Below are 18,588 nucleotides of genomic sequence, written 5' to 3'. Positions count from 1 at the left end.
ACAGTATCTGACTTTGGGATGCCTGTGAGTGTGAACCTTCATGGAGCTTTCTGACTTCATGCTCTCGGGGACCAGGTGCAGGAGATGGGGTGAGCTCAAGATATGATGCCAGGCTGTGCCCGCAGGCACGAATGTATCCAAATTCCCACGTAGATGGCCTGATGCAGCCAAGCTGGAAAGGAGAAGTCATGACATGAAGACGGAAGAGTTGGTCAGGAGCCCGAAAAAACAGAATGAGGCACCCAAACAGGAGTTGGGTCATAGCAGACGAGGGCAGTCATGGCAGCCGAGTGGACGCAGGGTAGACTATGTGAAAGGGAAGGTCGCAGGTATGGTTGTCTTGGGAAGGATCTTAGGGACGCAGGTGCAGACTGCAATATCTCACACCCATTTCTGCTGGGTCAGGGGAAAAGAGAGGGCCTAAAGGGACTTCCAGCTTCCCCCAGCCACTCATGAACTCGAGGTAGACTGCTGGTGATAACCCAGTTTCGCACATCGACGTTTGGTCTGGAAATAATGTAGATCTAAGGATCCCCAGGAAGCTGGGTAGCCTTGAGGCTTGGTCTTCAACCTCACGGGCCCATATTCTGGTTTCCCAGGGGATTCGTCACAGACCATGAGGAAATGGGGCGCTATAGGAATGGGGTGAGCGACTTCCACAAGGAGGGTGCAAATCCTCTTCTAGGAGACATCCAGAGTTGATGCTGTCTGAAGTCCTCCTACACCATTGGGGTGGGGCTTAGAGAGTGATGGGGGGTGGGAGGAAGGAGAGGAATTTGGGGATGGAGGCGGAACTCTGTAAACTCTGCCACTTCTCTTTGACAGGCCGTTTCGATTCCAGAATGAGGCCAGGAGGAGGATGAGGGGTGTGGGAGAGGAAGCAGGTCCGACGCTTGGGGAAGTAGCCCGTTCCCCCCACCCAGCTGTAGACCAGGAGCAGATGAGGTATTCGTGGACCAGGGTGCCCCTGAGGGCTTCTGTCTCCGGAAGACAATTACACCTAGGTTTTGAGGCTCCCAGCTGTGGCACACGTTTATTTTCTCTTCCATGGGCTGTGTCTTGGTTCCTTTAACAACACGGCTCTCTCTGTAACACACAAAGCTTTGGACATAGGTGGAAAACCACGCCCTCTTTTTCTGATCAAGAAAAACTCGGACATTCTGGATGTGGTTCTCTCGACGGGCTTCGTTAAATGAAGGCCTCACTTCTTTAGTCTTTTCTCCAAAGGTCTCTGAAACACCTCAGGGGACGAGGTTGAACGGGACACACCTCCCAGGGAAGCTAAAAGAATAAAGGCACCTTTATCCAGTGTTTCTGCCTATCTCGTTTCCTTGTTTGTATGTCACTGTGTACCGAAGGAAAAGTTTTGGGGTAGGCCCGGCATTCTGTGCATTCCCAAGCCTTCCAGGTGACTGGGGTGCATGTTGACATTTGGGCAAACGCTGGTGTAGGACTTTCCTCCATGGAGAATCAGGCCTGTGGTACGGTGGCCAGCTGAGTCCGGCAGGTGGGGTTCAGTCCATGGGCCGTGTCCCTCCTGGTGGAGGCGGCAGTGTATCTAGGCCCTGAGGGGTGTGTAGGATACGCCGGAAGGGCATTTTACAGAAGGGCCAAGAGCTGGAAGAGCCACCACTGCTATAAGCCACCATCCCAAAGTCTGCTTGCCTTGAAAGGAGATTTGAAACTGGCTATTGTCTGAAACGGATCGCTGCAGGGCCCAGTGCAAGGACATGGACTAGCACGTAGTAGGTGATCAATAAATTCTCGTAAACTGATTGCTACGGCGTTAGGGAAGTTTGGACAGCATTGAGGTGGAGAGCTTGTTGTCGTGAGATTTGTTGAGATAGGATTTGAATACAATTTCCTGTCTCCTCTAGTTTATGCAGGGTGACTAAAAAACATTTTCATAGTTGCTGAGAATTTCTTGCCACTCAGCCTTTAGTCTTCGTGTGGGCTCCCTTCTTTTTGTTAGGAGCAGCTGTGCAGCTGTGCTCTGTCTCTGGGGAAGGCGTCTGCCGGTGTCCACGAGGTTAGCCAGAAGCATCTAGAGGGTGACCTTACCCCCTTGGTTTTTTTTTTTTTGCTTTTCTCTCTTTCTTTCTAGATTCACTCATTAAAATGACTTTGTGTTCCAGAGCAAGGAGCCATAAGCCCAGAATAGAAAGTTCCATGTTTTATCTCATTAAAGGGCTGGCAGAGTTACCTGCTGATGCCTCGTGGGGAAACCTTCTCAGGCCTCTAATTATTACATCTCTCCCTCACTAGGGAAGGAAGATTAATATTTCCTTATATTCTTGCATAAAGCTGGGAGGGCTTGGGAGAAAAAGAATGTTGCTATTTGGTATGTGCTTAGGGTCTTTCTCCTAGAGACTGAAAATGCGCATCGGTTTCAGTGCATTACTGCTTATCCGATGTCCGCTGGGGGGCAAGGATGAGACCTCAGAGTCCCACAGTGGGAGACACTGCCGTCCAGAGGTGGGGGAGGAGTGACCAGGGTCTGTGATGTGCTGGGAGGGAGAAAAGGAGAGTGTGGACCACGATTTTCTTTCTTTCTTTCCCTCCCTCCCTCCTTCCTTTCTTTAACCTTTAAAAAAATTTTTTTAATCTTTTTTTTTTAAACTTTTTATTTTATGTTGGAGTATAGCCGATTAACAATGTTGTGATCGTCTCAGGTGCACAGCAAAGTGACTCAGCCATACACAAACATGTATCTCGTCTCCCCCAAAGTGCCCTCCTATCCAGGCTGCCCCATAACATTGAACAGAGTTCCCTGTGCTGTACAGTAGGTCCTTGTTGGTTACCCATTTTATTGAATAAATGTAGCAGTATGTACATGTCAATCCCAAACTCCCTAACTATCCCTTCCCTCCACCCTTCCCCGCTGGTAACCGTAAGTTCATTCTCTAAGTCTGTGACGGACCACGAATTTCAATATGGTTACTCTCCTAGTTGTTCCTGCATGGATCTGTGGCCTCTCCACCCCCTGGCCTCCTGTGTCCCCCAGTGACCATGTCCGCTTCCCAAGCGCACGAGGTGAGGTCGTACGGAGGTGAGTGCAGCACTTAAGTGACGCGTATCACTGTGCCGCGTCGCAGAGCTGGCCTTGCTGCTTGTCTAGACTTTCCTTCTTGGGGTGAAGAATGGCCAGCCCTGACTTCCTTTCTCTCTCCTTGTCTCAACCAATAGTCATTGTGACAAAATTCTAGCACAATAAAAATGTGAGGCATGGAGAGAAAAATGATCACAGCAGAGGCCAAGCATGAAACTGTGCTAGAAAGTGGCTGGTTCTTGTCTAAGTTGCCATCATTTTCTTTTTTTTTCTGAATTCTTTCTTTAGCAAGATTTCTCTATCCACAGTGGCTCTTTGGTGAGTGTGCAGATTATCCAAGCCAACACCCCTTTCTTTCACGGGGAGCCCGCTCTGAATGTCCTCCCATGGCTTCCTGAAGTTGAATGCCTTCTCGTCTCAGAACTCAGACATAACTGAGCACAGCGAAAACCCACGGATTCCTTTTCACCACATTTCATCCGAGCCTAGGAAGCAGAAAACAAGCTTGAGTAGAATCTGGTCATTTTTATACCCGCAGGACAGCAGAGTCAGTGGGAGGTGGGTACCATGCTGGGGTCCCCAGAACAGAAATGTGACTCTCGGCAGCCTGTACCGTTTTGTGTTCTGACTTGAAAAGAGCTGCCCTGAACCCCGACGTGAATGTGGGTGCAGCGTCTGTCCGCAGCCTCCTGCCCACACCGTTCCCTCCTCTCTCCACCTCCCAGGGTCTGGAAACAGTATCCTTCTGGCACGTTATCCACAGGGCTCACCCTCCGTTGCTCTGAGGGGTGCTAGCAGTGTCTCCCCTTGTCCTGGGATGGTGAGGCTTCCATTCAACACACACACAAACAGAAGCTCAAATCTCAAGTAGGTGTTACTCAACTGATTGCACCCTTATCACTCGTGAAAAATGCCAGCGCAAGAACCATCCAAGTCACCATCAGCTGAGATCTTGGCCAGTTCCCGGGAGGAGGTGTCACCACCCTCTTTGTCAGGCGAGGCCATGGGAGCCGCTCAGAGAGGACCAGCGTGTGCTCCGGCCGTCCTTCTGCTTTGCCTCCGGCCTTGCTGGGTCTAAAGCATCTTGCATCCCAACGTGGAAAACAGCTTTGTAGGAGCTGTGGGGTTAAAACCTAGCTAGGAAGGTTTTGGATTCTGGAAACTCTTATTTATATGACCACTGGGGAAGGGATGGATGAGGGCTCCACGCTGGGGATGCGTCAGGAAAACGGTCCATGAATTTTTCTAAAACCACTAGGTTATTAGGAGATGAGCGCTTGTATTAATTCAGTGTTGATCTTTAGCGTCATTCTCACGAGAATGAAAGCTTGTGTGTCTGCCTCCTATTTTAGGTAAAGCTTTAAAAATTGGGAGACAGGCGAAACGTAAAAACAAACGCTGCAGAGTGAGAATATGTACAACATGCCGTTTACGTCCCTTGGTTACATTGTCTTAGGGTCTTTTCCTCTTTATAGGAGAATTTCTGATTCTGTGAGCTAAGGGCAGAGATCTCAGCCAATGGTGGCTTTTAGCATCACTGTTTGTGGGTGCAGGTTTGCGTGCTGGCATTTTTCATGCGTGCTAAGGGTGCAGTCATGTAACACCTACTTGGGATTGGAGCTTTGTGCACAGACCCAGAGGGTTTATCTACATATGATATCTATCCCTTTCATTTGTAGCAGAGTAAAGCATGATTTCAGCGTGATGCCGTTTCTTCCCCGTGTTCCAGCTGGGTGCACACCCAGCTCTTTCTGTGTTGGTGTTAAGTGTGGGATGTTAGACCCCCTGGTGCTCTGGGGGTAGAAGCACAGGGGAGCGGATGTCCCTCTTCATGACCACATCGCAGGTCTCTAGGTGGCCTCTGCTTTGCTTCCCCAGTTGTGAGGAAATTGGTCTGCCCTGCGAGGATCACGTGGGGGTGTGGTCACGGTCATTATTCATGATGAAACCTGACAGCTCCAAGGTTAGATGTGCTGCTGAATACAAAACACCAAGACACAAAAAAAATCTCTTTTTCCATCTCCTCTGTCTAATTATTTGGAGCTTGGGCACACTTTCCTGCGGGCTGAACTGCAGCACTTTTTTTTTTTTTAAACTTTGGGTTTATTTTATTTTATTTTATTTATTTATTTATTTATTTATTTATTTATGTATGTATGTATGTATGTATGTATGTATGTATGTATGTATGTATGGCTGTGTTGGGTCTTCGTTTCTGTGCGAGGGCTTTCTCTAGTTGTGGCAAGTGGGGGCCACTCTTCATCGCGGTGCGCGGGCCTCTCATTATCGCGGCCTCTCTTGTTGCGGAGCACAGGCTCCAGACGCGCAGGCTCAGTAATCGTGGCTCACGGGCCCAGTTGCTCCGCGGCATGTGGGATCCTCCCAGACCAGGGCTCGAACCCGTGTCCCCTGCATTGGCAGGCAGATTCTCAACTACTGAGCCACCAGGGAAGCCCTGTGGGCATCTTTTTAAACCACCACAGACTGCCCTCTATTCTCAGATGTTTTGACATTCTTTCCATGTGCAAAATACACTCATTCCCTCTCAAGACCCCGCAGAGTTCTCATATATGAAGGCATCAGGCTCAGGCTTGATGAGTACAGGTCTAACGCAGGTACAGGTGCAGATGAGGTTCCTCAGATGTGATTCCTTGAGCATGGCTTCTTCAGTTCAGTTTCTCTGGATGATCTGAACACCTGTGCACTAATAAGATAGGCTGTCAGCCCCCATGATTCCAACCTACGATGGTGGGACCGGCATAGGATAACTGCTAAAGATACTTGTTCACAAAGGGGCAAGTGGGAGGCACCCGGCAGCCACTGGTGCATAGCAATTCTGAAATCCACCTGTGGTCAGTTCCTTGATTAGGGTTTAGGCCTACTGCCTGGAAATGATTTTCTAGGCTCTGACCTCCGGTCTCTTGGTTCTACACACTGAGTCATGCTTCCTTTTCCATAAAAGTAGCTTGCTTGCTTCCCACTCATACAGGTTTGGGGGTCCAAATGCCTTTTTTTCATTTTGTACTTTCTCTGTTCTTTTCCAACTTGGCATAATGCTTTAAAAAAATTTTTTAAAAAATTTATTTATTTTTGGGTGCTTTTGGGTCTTTGTTGCTGCATGTGGCCTTTTCCTTGTTGCAGTGAGCCGGGGCTACTCTTTTTTTGTGGTGCGCAGCCTTCTCATTGATGTGGGTTCTCTTGTTGCAGAGCCTGGGGCTCTAGGTGCGCGGGCTTCAGTAGTTGTGGCACGTGGGCTCAGTAGTTGTGGCTCGCGGGCTCTAGAGTGCAGGCTCAGTAGTTGTGGCGCGTGGGCTTAGTTGCTCTGCGGCATGTGGGATCTTCCTGGACCAGGGCTGGAACCCGTGTCCCCTGCCTTGGCAGGCGGATTCTTGACCACTGCGCCACCAGGGAAGTCCCCGTTTTGGGTTTTATATGAATCCATTTATAATCTCCATCAGACAAAAGCTGTACCCACAAATATCTTCAAGATAAGCCTCTTTTTTCAGGCTTCCTTTAAGGCTTGGAGGGGCAGAGGGTAATGCTCCTCAGAGTCTTAATTGGCTGTTCGACTATTCGAAAGGGTCTGTGATGTGCTACCTTAAATCTTTCTGTGGTCTTAAAAAGGGTTTTACAGTTTATGTCCTTGGCCTCATCTTTTGACCATATTTTCCTGACAGCAGTCTGGATTTGATCTTTGCCTGGAAGCTGTTTCTTAATCTTAGCGTCATTTGTCATCCAGAAAGGCTGGAAATAAGAAATAATTTGAATTTCAAGCCCTGTAGGTTCTGGCTCCTTTATGGTAACAGTTATTTCTTTGGCTTATTTCTCTCTTCTTATGTTATACTATGGGGAGTGAGAAGCAGCCAGGTGGTCCCTTGGAAGTTGGTTTCAAAATAAATCTAGAACTTAAAAGTTTTCCAATAAAAAAGCCGCTAAACAAGGCACTTTCCGGTTTCCAATAACATTTTCCTTCCTTTCCTTTCCTTCCTCATCAGTAGCCTCCTCAAGATCCTTCATGCTTCTCCTAACCGTCTCTTCAAGGCCCTTCCAACTTGCACGCGGCTCCCCAGCCCCAAACCTATTGCCACGTGTTTGGTCCTTTGCTACAGCAGCACCGATGTGGCACCAAAATCCTTTTCCTGTTATCTGTTGCTGTGTAACAAACTGCCCCCAAGCTTAGTGCCTTATCAAAACGACAACATATATTGTGCTAAAAAAATCTATAGTTTGGGGAACTCTCAGTCGAGATAGCCCTTCTTTGCTCCATTTGGCATTAAGTGGGGCCTGTGATCGTGTGAAGCCTGGATTTCAAGTCTGGCAGTTGGTGCTGGCTGTGAACTGGGGCTCAGCAGGGGCTGCAGCTCATGGGGCTGCTTGGCTTCCTCACAACGTGAAGGTGAATGTAGGGAGAGACAGAGAGAGAGAAAGAGAGGCAGCCGAAGGAAGCTCTGTCATCTTAAAAAAGTTTTTTTCTTAATTGAAGTATCAATGTAGTTGATTTATAATGCTGTGTTACTTTCAGGTGTACAGCAAAGTGATTCAGTTATACGTATATATGTATATATATGTGTGTGTGTGTGTATATATATATATTCTTTTTCAGATTCTTTTCCTTTATAGGTTACTACAAGATATTGGATACAGTTCCCTGTGCTATACAGTAGGTTCTTGTTGTTTATCTATTTTATATGTAACAGTGAGTATCTGTTAATCCCAAACTCCTAATTTATCCCTCCCCTCTCCTTTCCCCTTTGGTAACCATATGATTGTTTTCTATGTCTGTGAGTCTGTTTCTGTTTTGTGAATCAGTTCATTTACAATGAGGTATCACTTCACACTGGTTAAAAAGTCTACGAATAGGGCTTCCCTGGTGGCGCAGTGGTTAAGAATCTGCCTGCCAATGCAGGAGAGACACGGGTTCGAGCCCTGGTCCAGGAGGATCCCACATGCTGTGGAGCAACTAAGCCCGTGTGCCACGAGTACTGAGCTCGTGAGCCTAGAGCCCGTGCTCCGCAACAAGAGAAGCCACCACAATAAGCATGCGCACCGCAACGAAGAGTAGCCCACACTCTCCACAACTAGAGAAGGCCCGCGCGCACCAACGAAGACCCAACACAGCCAAAAATAAATAAAATAAATAAATTATAAAAAAAGTCTACGAATAATAAATGCTGGAGAGCGTGTGGAGAAAAGGGAACCCCCCTACACTATTGGTGGGAATGTAAATTGGTGTAGCCACTATGGAAAACAGTATGGAGTTTCCTTAAAAAACTAAAAATAGAGTTACCATATGATCCAGCAATCCCCCTCCTGGGCATATATCCCAGAAATTCAAAAAGATACATGCACCCCAATGTTCATAGCAGCACTAGTTACAATAGCCAACATATAGAGGCAACCTAAGTGTCCATCAACAAAGGAATGGATAAAGAAGATGTAGTGTGTGTGCGTGTGTATACACACACACACACACACACACACACACACACATAGACAATGGAATATTACTCAGCCATGAAAAGGGATGAAATAATGCCATTTGCAGCAACATGGATGGACCTAGAGATTCTGTCATCTTTTATGACCTCATCTAAAAAATTATGTGGTGTCAATTCTGCTACATCCTATTCATTTGAAGCAAGTGACCAAAGTTAGCTCACCTTCAAGGGGAGAGGAAGTAGACCACTTTTCGTTGGAGGTATGTTTTAAAATGATCACACCACTTCATTCCACGTGTCAATTCAAGGCATTTGTGCTAACAGGACCATGACTAGAGGAGGATGGGAACCTCCCTCCTTGGCTCCAGTACAGAAACTTTCAGGGAGAGCTTGGGTTAGGTGCCAACTTCTTTTGGACCACTTACTGCAGCTGAAGTGGTGAGGTACCACCATTAGCCAAGCGTGTTTACCTGTCTGTGTCTGTGATGAGGTGGGGCTCATCTGTTACGAGAAGATGAGGTGCCGAGCAGATAAAAATAGTATCCAGGACGCTTAATGCTGAGTGAAACACACACACATGAAGGTAACTAAGAATGATTGCAGGGCTTCCCTGGTGGCGCAGTGGTTAAGAATCCACCTGCCAATGCAGGGGAAACGGGTTCAAGCCATGGTCCCGGAAGATCCCACATGCCACAGAGCAGCTAAGCCCGTGTGCCACAACTACTGAGCCCATGCGCCACAAATACTGAAGCCCGCGCACCTAGAGCCCGGGCTCTGCAACAAGAGGAACCACCGGAATGAGAAGCCTGCGCGCCGCCACGAAGAGTATAGCCCCCGCTCGCCGCAACTAGAGAAAGCCCGCGTGCAGCAACGAAGACCCAATGCAGCCTAAAATAAATAAATTAAATAAATAAATAAATAAATAAATAATTAAATAGAATGATTGAGAGCAACCTGAATTTCAAAATGAGGGCTGTTAGCAACATGCAAGACGATTACGATGAAAACACTCGCCAGAGTTCATTCATTTAGTCAGGAAACATTGATTGGATGCCCGCCTTTTCCCAGCACTGCTGGATGGTGGGGAGTGAGTTGGGTTACACACAGTCCCTCCGCAAACCTGCTCTCACAGATTGTCTCCTATTAGAGATTTTCCAGAGACTTTTGTCCTAATCCTCCCAGGGAAGCAAGGTAACCTTTGATTTGTCTCTGATTGTGGCAGCATCTAGGGGGGCTTTGTGTGTTCGACTCAGGACCAGTTCAGTCCATCAGCAGGTTACCTTATAAATATATGTATAACGTGGGGCTGATTGGCTCACATCCTGTCACTGAATTGATAGATGGGTGAATTCAGTTGGCAGGATCAACTCTTCTTTTTCTACATGAAGTGACAATTAGAAACAATTTACTCTTTTTTTTTTTTTAACATCTTTATTGGAGTATAATTGCTTTACGATGTTGTGTTAGTTTCTGCTGTATAGAAATAATCTACTCTTACTCAACCTGGGAGAGTCAGTAGTTAAAAACACCTTCGGGAGCTGTGAAAAATTTATCGAGTGTTTATTTACATATTTAGTTTCAATTCTGTATATTTTTAGTTGAGGTGTAATTTACTTACAGTGAGCTGTGAAGTGTTTACTAACCAGCTCAGCAGGCAGGATGGAGAGTCCCGGAAGTGGGCGAGGAGACCCAGGGTCAGTGTGGAGGTGCCCTTTCGTCCTGTCATCTGTCCTTGGGCACCAGCTTGCTCCTGGATAAACTAGGAATAGTGCAGGGATTACCCTGTGCTGCTGTGTGGGTGGAAGGTTAACAATGATAATGGTTAATGTGGGTACGTTGGGTGCCTGGTACACAGGTATTGATGGATTGCTCGTTCTCTTTTCTTTCTTTGCCCACCCTTCACCCTCATCCCGCGTACCTGGGTACCACATGTTGGAAAATGCTGTGTAGAGTGTGGCTGCTTCTGAATAACCTCTCTGCCAGCAGTTAACATCAGTAGCATGCAGAAAATAAGGTAGAATGATGTGGCTTCTTATTTTCTGTTTGGCAATAAGCAGCTTATTGGCCTATAGCCTGATTTCTTTCAAGCTGCCAAAAAATATTCGGAAATGAGGTAAAGCAATATATAATAAAACTTGCAAATTTTAATGAGGGATTAGAGCCTGACTACTCTTCATGTCTTCCTGTGGCAAACTGCTTTTCTTCTCTGCAGTCTGAATTTCGTGATCCTGAGTCTCTCGTTCTCTGCCTCATTCTCTGTTGCATGACACTGGATGACCCTGAGAAAACGAAATTGAAAGTTTGCTTGGGCTTTGAAAGGATCGCTTTTCGTGGTTTTGAGTGTGGATGGAAAAAAATGGAAAAGGAAGAAAATGAGACAGACATGGAGGGCTAAAGACCAGGGTGAAGAAGAAGAGATTGACGAAAGATTGGTTCTCTGTTCTGGTCCTTTTTCTGTGGGTCTCTGCTGTTTTGTGACCTGTACCCTCATGGGCAGAGAGGGTGAAGGTGCAGGTCGCAGACAATGATTTAATCCATTTAACACGGTCATTTATAAACACGGTGTCCGTTTCCTCTGCATAACGGCAATGATATGGTGCCCCTCCTCCTTCATGGCTTCTTGCACGGGGTGATGCATCATTGGACAGATACTGTGGTTTGTTTTGTTTTTTTTAAATAAACTGCCCAGGCACTTAATTAAATCTTGCATTCTCTCTAATAAAAAATTGACAGCAAATATACTACTAACGCGTGGTGGGTGACAGAGACACACCAGAAGAAAACACGTGGGTATTCCCTCTGGGTTTCACAAGCTCTGCAGCCCACCTTCTGCTGCTCTCTCTGTCCGTTGTTCCTGCTCCCAAATCCATGAGGACTGAAAGCATGGTGTGAAGGCATCAGCTGCTCCGGAGGCCGTGTCTTTGGGAGATTAATTGTGACCCACTTAAAAAAAAAGTTATCTAGGGAAATTTGAATAAGTTTTCTATAAGACATGGAAACAAAAACCTTTATGGGGCTTCCCTGGTGGCGCAGCGGTTGAGAATCTGCCTGCCAATGCAGGGGACATGGGTATGGGTTCATGCCCTGGTCTGGGAAGATCCCACATGCCGCGGAGCAACTGGGCCCGTGAGCCACAACTACTGAGTCTGCGCATCTGGAGCCTGTGCTCCGCAACAAGAGAGGCCGCGATAGTGAGAGGCCCGCGCACCGCGATGAACAGTGGCTCCCGCTTGCCGCAACTAAAGAAAGCCCTCGCAGAGGAACGAAGACCCAACACAGCCATAAATGAATGAATGAATGAATGAATGAATGAATGAATGAATAAAAAAAACAAAAGAACCTTTATGGTATATAAATAGTTGAAGGTTTACCAAGGTCTTCCGTTGCAAGGAGTCAGACACTCTGCAGAAGGAAAGGACATCTCTTGGCTTGTGGGTGGAAAGGTATAGGAGGAGTGGTTCACCTCTGCTTTGGTGCTGGCTGCTGGGCGTCACAACCCAGAGTCTTGACACGGCTTTGAACCGTGTTCCCCCGCTGCCTCTGCCTCACTGAGCCTCACATTAATGTGTGCCCAGTGGCCAAAGGGTCATTGGTCATTGGGTCATTGGCCATTGGGTCCTTGCCCTTTGCGTCTTGTTTGTCAAGGAGGAAAGGCAGACCAAGTGGGTCAAGGTGGCAAGGCATGTATTCGGAGCAGGGACTGAGTGGGGTTATGAAATAAAGCAGCGAAGAGAGAGACGACCTCAGCCATCAGTCTCCAAACCCACAAACTGAACACCTTTCCGTTGCGTGTTCTATCAACACATTCATCAGACAGTTCTGTCACCTCCTGACTTCATTTGCCTCGTCATCCTAGCCTGAGAATGGTTTTCATTGTACATCTGTTTTCTGACGGTCAAATGTCTCTAAATAATAAGAAACTGGACCTGAATTTGTGGCATCACCTTCCCCTCCAATACGATTGTATAAAATGTCCAACCTAAGATCCAAAGACTACATTTTCCCTGCCACCCCTCCCTGTATAAAGTTCTGACCTCTGTTAGGTCTCAGCCCAGCTCCTCTTGCTGGATTTCCTCCTGCAGTGAATGGCAGCTCAAGCAAGAAAAACTGGGAGCCGTGCCGGATTCTCATGTTTCCTTGGACATTGAGCCACTCCATCTCTTGGGTTTCATCTCCTGAAGGTCTCTTCCTTCTGTCCTTAGATCCATCAGTTTTTGCCTGGACTCACACACTAGTCTCTCCAGGGTCCCTGCTTCCCTCCCCACCCTTCTCCAATTTGGCTTTCACTGCAGCCAGCCGTCCTTCTCAAATGCCTAGAGGACCACTCTTTCCCTTTCACCTCTGTCCATGACTAACGTTCTCAAGATGAATGTTAAACTCGGCCTAGGGTAACACCTTCTCGCCCTGGCCACTGCCTGGCCTACTGATTTCATTTCTCGCCACTCCTTTTCCACCCAGTGTAACTCCCGTACGGGAGGCGGGTGCCTTTTCCCGTATGGTTTTACACCTCTGTCAGCACCTGCTACTCCCTTCTCCATCTTAGATCCTACTAGGCCATCAAGACTTGGTTTCAGGGTCCCTTCTTCTGGGTGCTCTGCACATTTCCCTAGCCTCGTATACATTAAATTTATTTATTTTAATTTATTTGGCTGCGCCGGGGCTTAGTTGCTGTGTGTGGGATCTTCGCTGCGGCATGCAGGATCTTTAGTTGCGGCATGTGGGATCTAGTTCCCTGACCAGGGATCGAACCCGGGCCCCCTGCATTGGGAGCACGGAGTCTTACCCACTGGACCACAAGGGAAGTCCCATATTATGTTTTAATATAGCCGTTGGCTGTGCCCTTGGCTGAACTGTAAGCTGCCTGCAGGGAGAGACAGAGACCCTCTCTCATTTTAGCCTTTATCCCCAGCACCTAGCATCATGCCTGGTCAAAGTAGACTCTCAAGAAATGGTTGTTGGATGAACGAATGAACGTTTAAGATACATCTTATCTATGAATGATGATGAGCCCTGTTACCATGTTATTAATAGTTGATAATTCTGACAATTGAATCATAAAGTATTAGTGTCTTTCAGGTCAACCTCATTAAAAACCTGACAATTTGTAGCTGTATGAGCTTGGACAAATTACCTAATCCTTCCAAGCTGCAGTTTTCCCATCTGTAAAATGGGATAATAGAGTTGTTTTGAGAACTAAATGAGATGGTGTACGCTAAATATTTGGGTTATATATAATGCTGAATGAATGTCAGTTACTACAATTATAATCAGCATTAAAATATTTACATAGTATGAGTCTATATAGTGTTTTAAACTTGCTGTCTTTGTGTTTTCCTGTTCAAATTTGTTTGCAAACAAGTTGTTGTCATAGTAGCAGCTGGAATACCTTGGAGTGCCCAGTTTAATGCCTTCCAAGAGCAGAGAGAGACCAGAAGGCCCATAGCAGAGGGACTCTTGAATATTTCGCAGTAGACAAACTAAGTTATTTTCCGTCACGCCAGTGTATTGGGTGGGATGACCTTTATCAGCTGATGACAGTGATGTAGCAGAAGGGACAGTTTTCCACTTGACCTTTATACAATGTGCCAGCCTGTCTCCTAGCACAAACTGTGTTACAATTGACAGGCTTGAGAGAACGCTAACCTGACAGAAGCTTATTGTTTGCAAGGAGATCGTCGCCCGTTAGCTGTGGGATGTGGTGACTCGCATGTCCCTGGGGGTGGCTTAGCATGCCTGCTGCCTGAGTCACTGCCAGAGCATCTCGTGTAATTAGCTCCTCTGGGAGTTTGTTTTTCAGTGAGGTTTGTTCATAATGAATCTTCATTGCCATGGACTTGATCCCTCTGTATTCTTGTGACTTTCTGTCTTTGTTAGCTCTCTTCCTCTCTTTGCCAGAATGTCACAGGCTGTTTTCTCCTCACTGTTTCTGTAGCTTCATTTTTGCCTTTCCCTACACTTTATACTTCCCTTTAGTTTTCTACCATCGAGTGATTCCCCAGGAGGGCTGGCAGTGAACTTTGCACGTTTGCTCCGTCCCCAGACAGCGGTGGGGCAGGAGTGGCTCTGGGAAGCGGGAAGACATGTGCTGAGGTACAGCCTGGTGGGTTTGGTGGAGGGAGATGCTGCTGAGAACCAGTCCACTTAGGTTGTCGCCCTAGTTCTGGTACCAACTGCATGGATGACCGCAGGTGATCAACTTCATCGCTTCAGGAAGCCCGTGGAAGGATGACATTTTTGTTTGGAGTGGAGGGCAACGGGTGGTCCCAATCATGAAGATTAAAAATGGAAAATGAGTGTGTCATTCTGGAACTTTTTCCAGAGCCAGAGCTGTTTGATGTGAGAAATCATGTCTTCATCTGCTAAATGGGTACAATTGCATCTGCCCTGTCCCCCTCTCTGAACCCATGTGGGAAACAAAGGCAATAATGGATACAGAAAGTGGGTTGATTGAAAGAACTTTGCCAAAATGTCGGCTGGGCCTGTCTCTGGGGAGCCATGGATAGTGGTCTCTACAAATTAAAAAAAAAAAAAAAAGAAAAAAGTTTTTAAGAGGGAAAAGAAAATATTAATAACATGCTTTGGAAAGTTAGAAATCTGATAAAGCCCTCAGTACCACAGCTGGGGACTTCGCCTCATGTTTCAAGTAAGTGAATCTTGCTGAGATTAATATTTTATGCATTATCTGTGGAATCAGAAATTCACTCACATCTTTGAAATAAGAGTCTCTATCAAAACAGCGGATGAAGATGTAAACCTTTTGTTGTTCTTAAAGACCTCATACAGTGAAATGCTCACTTACATCCTGTGAAGTTGGGGCAGCAACAAACGCTTGGCAACTTGGGGCTGGCAGCTCCTTAACACTTCTGAATCTATGTATTTTCTTCAGAATGCCGGAAGGCTGTGATTTTCAAGCTGTGTTCTGAGGGGTCCCAGGGATGCCTTGGGGGACCGTCCAGAGCACCGGAGTGCCTTGGCTTTATCTGTTCTTAGGACTCCTCTAAGGTTTCATCTCAAAAAGTGTTCCACTGCTAAAAAAGCAAAGCAAAACCAAACCAAACGAGAAACCAAGAAGTAAACAAAAATAGTTGAAAAGCACCATGAGGAGGACTGCAAGATGATGCCTCAGAAACTCTGAAACTTGGATGAGAGGAAGGAAGAGAACCCTTCTACATCCAGGCTTCTTTTTCATATGTAATGGAAGCTTGACCTCTGAGTGTCCAAAGACACAGTATGCTGGAAGGGCTTAGCCTGGAAGGACAATGGAACTTGAGTCTAACCCGGTCCTGACCAGTAAGGACAGGATTGGCAAGCGTGGTTTGCTATGAAACAAATCCTTCTAGTTGCCCACATAGCACGGGTGCGTCCGATGAGCTCATACAAGTGCAGCTTTCCAACATAAACAGCAGGCGCTCCCAACGCTGTTCGTCCCGGTCAATGATGTTATTCTGTGTCCATACCACTTAGAGGGATGTATTTTCTTTTTGGCAGTGGAACCAATTGCTTTGGATCCATCAGGCAAGCCTCGACATCCTAAACCAAACTCCTATTAATGAAACTTCCAAAATTTAAATGAGACAAAACAAACGGATATACACAGAGCCAACCATTACTTCTGTGGACAAAAGAAAAAGAGGAGTTGGATGGAAGGATATGCTCATTCCAGATCAGGGAGGCATCCTGCCCCTCTTGTCTCTCTCTCTGTCTCTCTCTCTCTGTCTGTCTTTCTTTCAGGATAGCAGTTGTTTGGATGCTGGCCATGGGCCTGAGAAAAGTCAACTGGGCATTTCTTCCCACCCTAATAAGACTTTCCCCACTAATGTCCCCTGTTATGATGTGAAAACCCACTATTGTTCAACATCTGTTTGGATAATTGGATTTTTGTTTTGAATTTTTTTCATCTTTATTGGAGTATAATTGCTTTACAATGTTGTGTTAGTTTCTGCTGTACAACAAAGTGAATGAGCTATATGCATACATATATCCCCATGTCCCCTCCCTCTTGAGCCTCCCTCCCACCCTCCCTATCCCACCCCTCTAGGTCGTCACAAAGCATCGAGCTGATCTCCCTGTGCTATGCTGCTGCTTCCCACTAGCTATCTATTTTACATTTGGTAGTGTATGTATGTCCATGCCACTCTCTCACTTCGTCCCAGCTTCCCCTTCCCCCCGTATCCTCAAGTCTGTCCTCTACGTCTGTGTCTTTATTCCTGCCCTGCCACTAGGTTCATCAGTACCACTTTTTTAGATTCCATATATATATGCGTTAGCATATGGTATTTGTTTTTCTCTTTCTGACTTACTTCATTCTGTATGACAGACTCTAGGTCCATCCACCTCATTACAAATAACTCAGTTTTGTTCCTTTTTATGGCTAATATTCCATTGTATATATGTGCCACATCTTCTTTATCCATTCATCTGTCAATGGACATTTAGGTTGCTTCCATGTCCTGGCTATTGTACATAGTGCTGCAATGAACAGGACAATTAGATTTTTATAGGGAAAAAGTCCCACCCAAAAGTGAAAAGAAAAATATGCAGCGATTAATGTGAATTATGGGAACTTAGCTTTTGGGGCCTCCAGGACCATAACTGAGCACTCCTTCTCCCCCTGGTGGCAACATGTACTAATTGCAGGCAGAGCGCCTGGGCAGGAAGTCCCTTGCCCTGCAGACTCAGGTCTGTAAGGTGATGACAGTCACCCCTCTCCTCAGAAATGTTGCTGTGAGGTCAGATGTACTGGCTATGGACTTACTCTTTTCATGGAACTTATTTCTGGTCCAGTTGAAGTGGGAGTCCTTCCTTCTCACACTTCCATCAACGGTTAGATTTCTTATAACACGATGACCACATCAGACTTCTCTGACAGTCAGCCCAGAGCAGACATTTTAAAATATGGGTCCCATTCTGGTTTATAACTTATAGTTTATAGTCTGCTCTGGAGACTTTTGTCTCATCGATCGGCTTATTACTCAGTGTTATCCTCAAACTCAGCCTTCCAGCCTCTGCCCCCTCCTCCCCTGCACATCAGCCTCTGCAGCCTCCAGGACCCACTGGGATGAGGAGAGCCCAGAACAGAGGTTCATCCTCTCCCTCCCTCCCTCCTCACTCTTTTGGGGGTTGTGGAAGGGCTTCATACACTCACCCGAGGAACCTCAAGCGCTTGGTGGCAAGCTTGCTGCTGTCTGGACAATTAACTGCCCAGGTCAGTGAATTTCGTGGTTTTTGGCAGTGACCTACAGGAAGAAATACACCCTGACCGTATACATGCACAGACGAAAACACAGCCCTGTCGACACGGCATTTGTTCTGTTCTAGTTCAGGAAAAGTGAATGTTGGTCTCCATCCTTTAAATTGATATTACCACCCACTAATGGGCTGGGCCAGCATTTTGAAAAGTATAGTTCTGTTCCTCAGATGACTGAATACTCAGCTGGCACACGCCCTGCATGGGGCTGGGGCAGTGCGGCTGTCTCTGGGGACACCAGGGGCCCCTGCTTGCTTGCCTGGGTCTTCGGGAAGCCTGGAAATCCCTGGCTCTTCAGGAAACAGCAGGGCTCCAGGAGAGACTTTTGCCTTTTTCCCCACTCTGCTTTCTCCCTGAGGACTTCTTACCATGTTTGAAGGTGGCACCAGAGTGCCCTGTGGGTTCTGAACTCGGCAAACATTTAGCCCCAAATGAGATGCAGTTTACCCTTCTTTCAGACATCCCCCAACTTCAAGGTGGTTTTCCTGAGGTCCTTGACCTCGGGGAGAGAAACAGTGTGCAGTAACCCCTGCCCTGCAGGCCTATGCAGTGCCATGGGCTCTGTTTCCACCCTGTCGTCCAGAACAGCCTTTTCTCCTTGCTTCTTCTCTTTGGCTTCTGTGTGTAGACACAGGGCAGACTTGTCCTGGAACTCCTTCTCAGCGGTCTATGGGCGGATAGCTGGCTCCAGAGTCTGGCCTTATGGATGAGGCACCTCGTTACCTTCTGTTCTGAACTGCGGCCCATGTCCGCTGTAATCCCGACATTCCTCTGAACAATTCCACCTCTCCCTAGGAAGGAAAGGTTCATGATGGTTATTTTGTCATCTCGAGTCTCCCTCTGTCCGGTGAGGC

General features: G+C 46.9%; 1 protein-coding gene across 1 annotated transcript in view; it reads left to right on the top strand.

Annotated features, from left to right (window-relative positions):
- DISC1 (DISC1 scaffold protein) overlaps positions 1-18,588 on the top strand; it is a 348,989-nt gene that overhangs the window by 64,818 nt on the left and 265,583 nt on the right. The window lies entirely within an intron of this gene.

The sequence above is a fragment of the Eschrichtius robustus genome, chromosome 7 (genome assembly GCF_028021215.1).
Source record: "Eschrichtius robustus isolate mEscRob2 chromosome 7, mEscRob2.pri, whole genome shotgun sequence".
In the NCBI taxonomy this organism is placed as follows: Eukaryota; Metazoa; Chordata; class Mammalia; order Artiodactyla; family Eschrichtiidae; genus Eschrichtius; species Eschrichtius robustus.
Note: the sequence above shows the minus strand (reverse complement) of the source record. Positions and strands in the feature narration are given on the sequence as shown.